We start from the raw sequence: 12,552 nt of genomic DNA, 5'->3' as shown, positions 1-12,552 counted from the left end.
GACATGCTGTGGAGTTATCGTGGCAGTGGGAGATTAACCTGGCAACGTGTGCTTGTTTAGTCTCCAGTAATAAACGCAGCATATTGCTCATTATCTCTCTTCACTGTTTGGTCAATAAAGACAGATGATCAATCTACGCAGGTTTAGTATATATATATGTCGGCCTGTATTGAAGTCACGTTTACAAGACTTAAGCAACGTGAGGAAACGTGCAATGGAAACAGATGATTAGTTTCTTGTGTGTGTTGTGCGAGTTATTGTGTCAAATGCTGTGAATCTACTTCGACGCCCGCTGGAACAAGCAAATGTCTCCAATCGTTTTCACGTGACAATTTGCACAGACATTTAAGCCGGGGTAAATTAGCTGAATGTTCTCGGTCTCTCGTATAATCAGGATGTTTTCATTTGGAAACATCACTTTCGCCTCTCTGCATGTGGGAACTTACATTCACAGCTGGACTTCTGTATGTGCCCACTCTCCATCAAAGCTTTATTTAACAGGTGCTATTGTTCTATACATTAGCATGCCACACACTTTGACTTATTGGTTAGTTCATGTTGTAAGCCATGTCATTTTGTCCTGTTGTGGCACAATGTACCATTTGCAATGATATTTCTATTAGTAAGAATCAAAAGGACCATTACCCATTTTTAAACAAGTAAATTAAAATGAATGGTTACACTTACTGTGTCAACCTTAACGCAATCTCACATAATAACAATAATACATTATAGCAGCAGTATTAAGGCCAATCATGGTTAATTAATTAGCAGCCCAGTTTCTTTTTTCGGGGGCAAATATGTGTTTCTAGGTTCAGTAACCGTAACCATCTGTCGATGCATGCTCATTTGCCATTAATAGTGTTTATATGAAGATACAAATCATGTGCAATTTAATACACTTTTGACATTACTATTCTTACAAAGAATGGATTTCATATACATTGAATATGGTGTAATTCACGTTGTACACACACACATGACATCTGTTGTAGTTTTGTCCAGGTATCGTCCTCTGTTCCTCTCTCTAAGGTTTCTTCCCCTTTTCTTACCAAGAAAGTTTCTTTGGGAGGACAGAGGATGCCGTCTGTGTGCTGATTGTAAAGCTCAGTCAAATTTATGATTTTGGGCTTTACAAAATGAATTGACTTTAAAATGAAATTGAAATGCCAACAACTGCTGCTCTATAATTGTTGTGCATATGACAGTTAATAACTTTGAACTTGAACTCCGCGCTGATCGGGGATCAGATAAATACTATCAAGACTCTTAACTATTTTGACTTCTGTATGTTCGATCATATGTGGTGAAATGACTGAAGTGGCTGTTAATGAGATGCCTCATTACGGTGTAATTGCCGTCTTACTTGCGATGCCGTTACCACAGGGGACAGAACCTTTAATAGCTACTTCCACAGACCGCTTACTAACATGTTTACATTCGGAGGAGGAGCATGTCGATGTCCTGGAGAGACAGAAGCGCTTACACCAGTACAACATCTGGCTGGTGTGTCTCCAAACACCTTCTGTCTTGCTTCCTGGTTGCATTTACACGGTCAAAGCTTTTTGCGACATCTCAGCCAGAGCCTGTTTCTGAAAACCGGAGACCCCTATAGGGGACCCCTACGGGGGCCTGTACCTCTTTTTCCTCCCGTCTTCAAGTAGTCGTATGTACCCCAAATGAGTTCCAATACTTGTTATTATATATCATTTTTTCAGAATTTATTTGTGAAAAAAAAACCCTGTCAAAAATCACTTTCATAACATTTTCATTATAACTATGAACGTCCAGCATGATCTAAGCAAAATTTCCCAAAAATGTGCGGTCGCCGACTTGTACAAACTGTGTGGTCCAGGCCCTACCAGCATCCAAAATACTAATAAGAGACCTTTTTTGGAAAGATTAGGACCATACGAATCGGAATTTGCAAAGAAATTCACAATAAGGCTTCGGTGTGTTTTCAGTCTAAAAACTGTGTCGTTCGGTTCAAAAATGGAAAAGTGACTCTGCACACGCCTGAAACCGCCACTCATTCAGGACCTGACACATGTGCGGCAGTTATAGTGGAGAGCAAGCTAGCAGGAAAAACTGAGTGGGTTTTGGTGTGTGAGCGTCAGGATGCAAATCAGCCTTGACCTTCGCTGACGGTCAAGAGCTGAGTTCTTTTTTATTATCTTGTAATATAAAATCCCTATCAATCTACATGGCTTATAATACGACATCTGGTTAACAACCAATGGTTTAGTGGCTTAAGGTTCCTGTCTCACAATGATCAGCTAACTATGTTTTTTGTTTACATAACCATGACTTCTAGATCTGAGGGGGGTGCCTGCTTATTGATTGCAGCAACATGGTAAGTACGCTTTGTGTCTAATCTGTTTATTCAGACCGAGTTATATTCAGAGTATTGATCCTTTAAAATACCTCACAAGTAACCCAAATCAATTTCAAAACATTGTGCGAGGCTATAACCACCACGATGGAAGCTAGTATGGACAGCGACGAGTCCCAAAGCACTTTAGCCACAGTCTGATGTTCTGGTTCAAACTGACCTTTAAACTTCAAAGAGACGCTTTCAAGCTTTGTGTATTTCTATTAATATGCCGAAAATGATGTATGTGATTAAGTGCACAGCACAAAACATGATCTAATGTGGAGTTCCTCATTAATTTTTTTTCTTCTTTTTTAACTTGGGCACCTGCAATGTGGGCACAGATGGTGCGGCCTCTCTGCAGCTCTGTTAGTTGTCTCGTGATGCACTGGAAACACATTAACGCAGGAGTTGCCTGGCGTTTTTCAGGTCCTCGTTTCCCCCAGGGCTACGTTGAACATCCTTTTGTTCTCATTGCACCTTCATCAGTATGGATTTCCAACCCCCTACAAACCAAGACAGCCTCACCTTTTAAATCACCCGTTAAATATGTACGGCAGCCTAAAAACATCCTAACGGTAGTCTTAGCCAACAAACAGCTTCGTTAATAATGTGGGGGAAAAAAAAACATGAAATTAAATAAAGAGAGAGAGCACAATATGAAGTCATAATTACAATTATAATTTTTTCACGACTAACAAATGCAGCTAATTGATATTCAACACCTCTCGTAGCAGTGTTTGCAAGAGTTAGAATATATTTTTAATAATGTGTTTTTGTAATATTTTGTGTTTTAATGTGAGACATATCTCATCAGTTTTTTTAAGCGTATGTATGTCATGAGGTACAAAAGACTGTTCAGAGGTAAATGAACCAGAGAGGTGCTCCAGAAAAAGGATTGGGCTCTTGTGTTTTCACCACCTGAGGCTGGGTACACAGGAACTACTCTATTACTTGACAGCCAGGCAGTTTGTTGGCACTGATGAGCTTGTAAGGAACGAGAGAGATGTCCAGTTTAACTCAGGAAAGGTGATTTCATTGATGCTTTCATTGGAGTAAACTGCAGATTAGTGCTGAATTACACTGGGGGTGGCACCACATGCAGAGGGTCAGGCCCACTATACGGCAACTCAGCTCCTCAGTGAACCCAACCAAATAATGGACAAGACTCTGAGAAGAAGAGTAAATCAAAAGGTTTTTCCCTAAAAATGGCAAGCAAGTCAGCTCCATCTCTAAATTCCTCATTCACACCCCGTCTCTATGCTAATACAAAATAAACAAGGTCTTAGCCAAATTAAAAACCAGAAAGGGCAACAAAAAAAAAAGAAGGCAGGAACGAAGCCCAATGGCAAATGTCCTAAAATTGCATGGAGTTGAAACTAAATGATCCCATATAATATTTAATAACATATTGTCACATGATCCACGAGCAAACTAAAAGCACTGCTTTACTTTTTACCTAAATAATGTGGTAATCAAAACCTCACTAGCTTCTGCTTTTAAACTCCTACCTGAAAATAAGGACTCCAGTCCTTCACTGGAAATCTGCTTCACTCATTTAATCAATCATCAAACATAATCAACAACTTAAATAACGTCCTAGTTTGCAAATAGAGCCCCAGAAAAAAAAGTTGTTTGCTGATAAACCGCTGTCATAAAAAACCTGTCTTTCTATCATCCAAATTGCTTTTCTTCTTCTCCTCTACCTCTTGTCAGTCTCAGGGGACTGCAGTCCATCCCATCATGCATTGGGTGAGCACACCCTGGACCCGTCGCCAGTCTATCACGGGGCTTACACAACACATTCACGCCTACAGGCAATTTAGTTTCCAATTCACCTAACTTGCATGTCTGTGGTCTGTGGGAGGAAACTGAAGCACCCAGAGGAAACCCACGCAGATTGGGTGAGAACATGCGACTGTTTTTGTGAACATTTTGTGTTAAAGCATCAAAGACAAAACTCACAATTTTCCTGCCATTATTTGAATCAGCCAGTAGAAAACATGAGTGTTTCAGTAAGTTGCTCTTGTCCCATTGTGTACCAGGACCAGCCATGACTAACAATGACAATAAATTCATGCCGTTTATAGCGATAGTCATTCAGGAAGGGCCCTGTTTACAGCTGTTATCATAATCCCTTGTTTTGTAGATGAAAGTACACTTGCAAAGCATGACTTCTTATTCTTATTATTGTAATGTTTATATAATGATATTGGTCTCAAAGACACTGGTAATGAAAAGGCGCACCTTCTTATCAGACTGTTGTAGACTATTTGAAGGCACTTTGATGTAATGTAGAACATTGAGGCTGCCATAAATAGAGTGAGTGTGCATTTGATTTGTTGACAGGCGAATGGTAAATGCAGCCGGTGAAGATTCACCCGATAGTGCGTTCCTGAAGTCTTTTCAAAGCCGTTTGAGACAACGACTTTGCCAGAGGCAGAGTACGGAAGTATATAGAGGCGACCGCACTGTTGCTGTTTTTGTTGACAAAAAGAAAAACAGAAAAACACCAGCGGTATCCTTTAAAAAATGCTACCTCCCAGAAGAAAGTGGTCACCCAGTTTAAGAAAGCATCCAAGAGCAAGCATTTTGAATTTAGTAAAATGCCCTTTGGGAATTTTTTATTGCAGGGCCATTTCCAGCAATTGTACCTATTGATTTTGGGACAACCTGCCTCCCTATGTTAGCATTTTGTTTTTAATGATAAACTTTCTTTCCATCACCAACACTGTCAGCAAAACAATCCCTTCATCGGCTCGTCTGATTTCTATAAAACCTGAAATAAGTGTTCATGTCAGCAAAGGGGCCGGTTTGGAGTTTCATCAGCTGCTGTGACAAGTTAAAAAGAAGTCCTGATTGCCACTGAACTTCACTCAACCATTTTCTCTCTCGCCTGCTTTGAAGTGCTGCCTCTCCGGCATATTTTTTTCTGCATGTTCCCACTACTTTGGCTTCTTCTCATTTGGGGACAAGTTCATAGAGAACACTGTCAGGCTCTTCAACCTCAACAGTGAAGGGGGAGAATTAATCTTTAGCTGAGGAGAGCAGATCGGCGGGCGACAAACCAGCACAGCCATTAGGGCCGCGGAGGAGGCCAAATGCGCTTGTGGTCGTAGATCGACGCAAATGACTGCGCCGGGGGGACGACAATTCCCCTCTGCCGGAGCTTCTGCGAGATGATCATTAGTGTGCCGGGTTTGATTGATACGGCACATTTCCGATGGCTGGTGGACGACTCATCTCAACATGGCGGTCCCCGGTGATTAATCTCATTTTAAGATGCATCTGGAGGAGTCGACTCTTCCTGGATGGGCTGGTGTAAATTAAAGTGTATAATAATGCAGCGCAGTCTGAGCTATTCGAGTCAGGCCTAAGTGGAATGTCAGTGTTTCTCATCATTCAAAATCAACTGCCACGGCGGATTGCGGGTGCTGATGGATGTATACGAAGCGGCACAAAGCAAGTGTCAGATTAATGATTCAACCTACTATTGTGACACGGTAGTGTACAGTGTTGACACGCAGGTGCAAACAACATGGGGAATGATTCATTGCCGTTCTCCCACTTGAAGCCGGAGCTTGCAGAGGCGCTCCCAACACTGGCAGAGGATTGATTAAAGCTCATAATCAGCCGTTTTGAAATCAAGCACTTATTCATCACTTGCAGGTTGATGCTTAGGGTTGAAGAGGTGATATGAAGGAATAAAGGGGGGGGCTTGCAGACGGTTCAATGCATGGATCTGAAGAAAAATAGTGCTGATAAAAGTGCATGTGTGGTCAGCAAAACATGTAACCTCCATTAACAAAAGGTAAACATACAGCAGCGGAGGCAGAGGCGCCCGAGGTTAATAGTTTGAGAGAAAACTATTTCTGCCCTCAGGAGAATTTTGTAATTAAAGGTTCTCGTGGATGTACTTCTACAAGTGATGTGCTTCGCTGTGGTCCCCATAATCGTAGGACTGTAACGAGAGGATAGAGAATCTCTTGATATGAAAATCAGTATGCTCATTTCACACAGTCTTAAATGATTGGACTTGTTCTGAAGTCTTATTCAGCGGGGCTCAGTCAAAGGGCTCCAAGGCTGTAGAGTTCGTTGGTAACCATGGATTCCTTCTTTCCATAGTTAATGCCCTTTGCTTGAAAGCGAAACTCAGCCGCAGAACTCATTGTCTGCAGCTGATATTTAATTGAAACAAAGGGGGGGGGGGATGTCTTTTGCACTCTCATTCTAACGACTTCTCCCCATATTGTAAAAATCTTCTTTGGAGGGTTGATGTGAAATGATGTCTTCGTCTTTATTACTAAGCCTGCTGCTAGGAGAACTTTACGTTCATGCTTATTTCTGTCCTGTGATGCACATAGTAACACAATTGGTATTACATTGGCAGTTACTGAAGGACAGTATGCATATCTATGCATCCGTGTGATTCTAACATGTTTAGACAGAGGTCAACATTGGGGGGAATAGTTATGCAAAAAAGTATTGAGTAATCTTTTAACTCTGACATTAAACTGTCTTTCTGTCACTTACTTTGAAATAATGCTTGTGATAATAAATCTGTGATAATGAAAGAGGAAAATGTGCCAGAAAAAACAATGTTGTAGGTAATGTGACTTTAGGTGGCACTTGCTATTAAACAGACACAACACGTTAGCTAAACAGTCTTGGCTACATTGTCTGTGTGTGTGCCATGCATTTGTATTTTTCTGGATCATACTCCGCATGTGTCATGCGTACAATTAGGCAATTATTGATGTATGACTCATGCATGAGGGAGATTTATCACCAATTCACTATAATAAAGATAGCAGCTTGCATGCTGTTCTTGCACCATCAAAGCACGGACGCACAATACCAAATCACTTTAGATCAAAGATCCAATTTAAGAAATGTATATAACGCATTATTAAACATGGAATCAATTAAATACGACTGATGCTGAAAATGCGTCAATAGATCCATTGTGTGATAGCTGGCTGAGATTTTCCTTTGAATATTGATGTCGGCAGAGGATGTGCTTTTATATCAAGTGTATGCAGGTCAAGGTCTTTTCAAATCAGCAGAAAAGTCTCCGTGTTCTGTCTCTACGTGACCTACAAGTCATGTTCTTACAAAGACAAACATCAAACCAGAGTCTATTGCACACAAGCTATACCTTTCTGAGAAACCTTTAGCGATGCCCCGTCTACATTAACCCCCCCATCCCTCAAAAAGTGTCGCATGAGGGGGAGAGAAAATATTAACTTCACTTTACAATAATAAGAAATTCGATACACAAAATGTATTACCTCCGTTTGACATTTCTCAGAACAGCCTGTAAAATAACGGAACATTTGAAACTTTTTAAAGTTACTGTTTGTTACAGGTCTATTGTATGGGATTGCATCAGATTCAACGGATGTTCACTTCTTGCATATGCTGACAATGTACAGGATATTAATGTCACAAAAAAAAAAAAAACTAGCATAGCTGTTGAGAAACAAGGAACTCATTTCAAATCGATGGCCATGGATTTCTAAATTGATTTAATGGATTGTTAACAGGCTCCGGGAGCCACGAAACTCCTGCGTCATATTCATGACATTGTTGCATTTCAATTCAAAAAACAACATGCAACTTTTCGTCTTCAGGCAGAAACCTCGCCTCCCCTTCCAAACCCTCCAACCCTCAGAGCGGCATGTCATTCATCCTGATGATCACAGAAGTAGAGTGTAGCTAACAGACTCAGACAGCAATACTTAAAACTATAATCTAATATAAAACATGAATAAGTCAGCAATAAGAGACAAAGTATCACACGCAGCAGCTATCATTTATACCCACGAGCTAGAAAGTAAGCACATATTTCTAATTGATTTCAGGGAGCGTACTAGAAACAGTTACAGTGCCTCTACAAGAAGGGGTCAATAGGGGCTAAGACACAACCTGCTGCCGAAAGAGCAAACGCTCTTTCATCATGCCTCTGGCAGATAATGGTAATCAATACATGGAGAGTAGGGAAGTGCCCCAAGTCACAGTGCATGTAATCAATACAAAGGCTGACTGGATCACGAACTTTAGAACAAATCTTCAAAAAACAAGGTCACATATTTGCTTTTCTAGAATCCACAAGGAATCACGTGTCATTTTGGAATCAATCACGGTCATTGCCTTAAACTCTGAACAGGGCTTTACCTCGATGACATTGGTGTTACACCAACGACTGACATTTGACACTTTCCAAGGGTCTCAAATTCGAGTATGGTGATAACAGACAGCACAATGAATATCTAACCATAAAGCAAGGAATACCCGTCTTTCTGCCTGTTCTTTTCATATCTGGAGAACTGCTCATTTGATCTACTTCATATTCGTTGGGTGTAATGCCGGGGATCCCATGGACTGCGTTGTTAAATTTGGTTCAGTTTAGACACTCGACTCATTCAATGTTAATCACCTTTGAATAAATAAGCAAACAGTGTTTTGTGTAGCAAAAGAGGCGGAGCTTCAACGAACTGCGGACCGGGGCTTTGCAGGCCACGCTCATGACTTCACTTCTGCTGCTGAATGCTGGATGGAGTACCATTACAACCAAACTCTTCTTCTATTGCCAGCACGTCTGGGAACTAAAGAAAACAATTTGCCAGCTCCAACGGGTAAAGTGTTCTGTGTGGCAAATATATATATATATATATATATATATATATATATATATATATATATATACTCCTGTAGGAATTAAATGCTTGGAAAAAAAGGTACTGAGTATTTTCTCATTTAGTTAAGAGCTGTATTGCCAAATAACCAGATGATTTCATTTAGGAGACAACACATTTCAACCCAGCCCTGTTGGGATCAGGCATCTAGAAAGAGAATATATTTCTCAAACATAATAAAGCATATCCTCTATATTTATTTTCATGCTCACAGGTGGAATAACTGACCCGAGGTGTTCTGACCCAGTGCTTATTGTATTTGTTCAGTTGGACTGGATGCTTATCAAATTGTGAAATAGGATTTTTGGATCAATAGACAAAGACATCCTAAATGTTTCCAGTAAGAGTACACACTATTGAAACTTAAAACCACTTTCATTTTATTGAATCGTTTTTTATTGGAAAGTTAAGTAGGTGAGATTTCCTCTCACAATCGTTTAACTTTTCTCCTCTTCTTCTTCCTCCCTCTACACATCTGGATGGCTCTCTTGTACTCTTGCACGTACACAAAAACGCACACACACTGTACGCACAGCTAATGTGTAGTTACTTTACAAAGAAGATTTTTTTTTCTCAATTTCTCTCCGGGTTTCCTCTTTCAAATTCCTCTTGTGTGTTTTCTATCCTTTCATGGTAGGTTGAGCTTTTCATGCATTGTCAGGCTTGTTTAAATTTTTAACAAGGGGAGGAAGAAACAAAGAGACTGAGACGAGGGGTAAGTCCCTCCTCTGAAATCGAAGGTATATTTCCCATGAAATGGTGTGCAGTGACGTGGAATAGTCTTTGCCTTTTGTGCCTTCTGATGCTATTGGCCCCTTTTAAAGCGAGTGGTGAATGCTATGCTTCAGCGTTCACAGTGTGAGTTGTTCTACCAAGAATAACTATGCTCAAACTTTAAATCCACTACAAGTTGATTTCTTATACACCGGTAGTAGTTTGAGGAGTCTTTTACCGACAAGGAACCTCTGATGCAATCAATCCTGAAGTGCCATAACTTGCAATCTTTCTAATAGCCATCATGATTTCACTTTCCTGGTTGCAAAAATTGAAATACAATAGACTCATCAGTCTATATATAGTATGATAAAATGGCTACTTGACTGAATAAATCAAGTGAGAAGTATTGAGAAGTTATATAAACTCCTGGTTCTCCTGGTTCCAAAAACCAAGATGGCGGCAGCCAAAATGTCAAACTCAAGGCTTCAAAACTGCAATCCACAAGCCAATGGTCACGTCACAGTGAGTATGTCCACTTCTTATTTGAGATTTTACCCCAGCGCTTGATGTGAGAAAGAAACATGCTTATCAGAGACACTTTTCAGCTATGCCCCACACACAGTTTCCTTGATTGAAATGTAATCACGTAAAATCATCATCAAGATAAAGAGACGTGCAATGGAAGACAAGGATAGCAGTCACTCAACCAACACCTTTACTGTGCAATGATTTCCATTCTGCTTCTTTGCTTCAGAGGCTTAAGAATAGCATCCAAGTCTATGATCCTCATGAGATGCACTTGTGAGCATGCCAATGTCAAATGATACACAGGAAACCAAAGAGAGTTGGCAAACTGGCTCCATCTCCTGGAGGAGACAAGAGATGGGGCTCTACTGAATACAACCCAATCATCACGTTTTAATTATTGTTTGCATGAAGGCCATGGCATGCTTTATAACGCATATATATCCATCTATATTTTAATAGATAGATATAAATATAGCAATCAGGATTTTGCTATGGCAACTCTGTGCTGTGCTCACACAAATGGGAATGTATGCATCACATTATTCTTAAATTTAAAAGTCTTTCCTGCTGGAAGCACCTATATTTACCATAGAGGCGTGCTGTGGTTGTGGTTTTAGATATTAAATGAAGGCACTTATGAAATTATACACAACGCTGTATAAATGTGAGGCAAGCCAAAATCCAACGACCATAGGCAATCCCTAGAAAAATAACAATTGAAGACTCATATTAACTGCAGAGCACTTGACAGCCGGACATGCAAGTAATATTTTACTGACCTTATTCCCAAGAATACTACTTGAAAGGCTTTGCTGCAAATGAATACTAATAAACTATAGTGCTGGTCCATTTGTTCCATTTGTTGGGGATGTCTGCAGGTGCAGCAAAGCATGAATTGGCCATCCATGACCAGCAATCATGTCCTGTCTATTAGACTGTGCTGCTGGGAAATAACACCAGGAATGGAGAGGAGCTATGAAATTCTTAGAATTACCGGAGCTCACTTGTCACAATCCAATTACTGTATCTGTGTTTGTATCAGATCTCCACCCCTCTGCAGTTTCAATTCATTTCCAAAGGTTAATACCTTGTTATTTTGGACCACACATTCTGTAACCTGCACTTGCATACGTTGTTACCCTTGCTGAAATCCACAATTGGAGAGAGAAAACCCCCCCAGAAATGGTAAATTCCGACACATTAAAATGTCAACACTTTGATGCATGAAATGATATATGCTCCACAGTTTATAAATACAGCATTGCCCTGTGTGGCTTCCAACATATTGGATTTTTCCAAATGGGGAGCAGCTTTTATTCAGCTGTTTGTTGGGGTTTCGAAAACAAGGACGGATCCTCATTGTGCATCTTAAGCCGGTCCCTTTAATGAATTTGTTTAACAAGCATTTCTCCGGGGTTTGTGTGCCAACAAGCACTAGACCACAGCTACTCCACAATGCTTCTGCTCCAATTCAAATGTAGCTGTATTTCTGCAAAGGAAAGTGCTCTCCAAGATGGGTTAAGGACCTGACATGGAGGTGCACCCAACTACAAAGCAATACTACATTTTCTCTCTACGAAACAAAAAAGCACAATACTTCCTCACCCAAGATACAAAATGACTACACTATGTCTGCAGGGGGTTCAAAGGCTTGTTGATCAAGTCATATTGATTCACTCTTTTTTTCTTTGCTGTTGAGATGTGTGATATCCAAAGCTTACTTGGCAACCCGTTTTTTTCTTAGAAATAATCTTCCCCCAACTGTCTTGAAGCTCCCACAGTCTTATCATCCGCTTACTGATGTCCAATTCATTTGTGTCACGATTTGTGAGCATAATACATAAATATCCTTTTGTTGTGAAGTGTTTTTTAAAGACCCTTGGGTCTCGTCTCACTTGAAAAATTTGCATTTCTTTCATTCTCTCAGTTTCATGTACATGCAAATAAACTAAACTAAATTAAATATAATGGAAAGGATAAAGCACAGACTTCCCATCAGCACTGAGCACCCACTGAGCGTTTATTCCCACATGTGGCCTGAGCGTGTTTGCTCGTTTGTTGTGTCATAACATTTTCTGAATAAAATAACCGCTTCGAAATGAAAGATGAATATGAATTGTCTGAACCGCACGTGCAAAGCAAAAGGGGCGTCAGGTTATTTCTGAGAAAGTGAAGCCACACGCTGTTTGTATGGATGGTTGTGCTCCAAAGATACATGCAGATGTTTGGCCTCAGAGT

This window comes from Clinocottus analis, unplaced genomic scaffold (genome assembly GCF_023055335.1).
Source record: "Clinocottus analis isolate CAN_PGR_092001 unplaced genomic scaffold, fCliAna1.0.p SCAF_10, whole genome shotgun sequence".
Classification (NCBI taxonomy): domain Eukaryota; kingdom Metazoa; phylum Chordata; class Actinopteri; order Perciformes; family Cottidae; genus Clinocottus; species Clinocottus analis.
The sequence above is the reverse complement of the archived record's forward strand: the minus strand, read 5'-3'. Positions refer to the sequence as shown.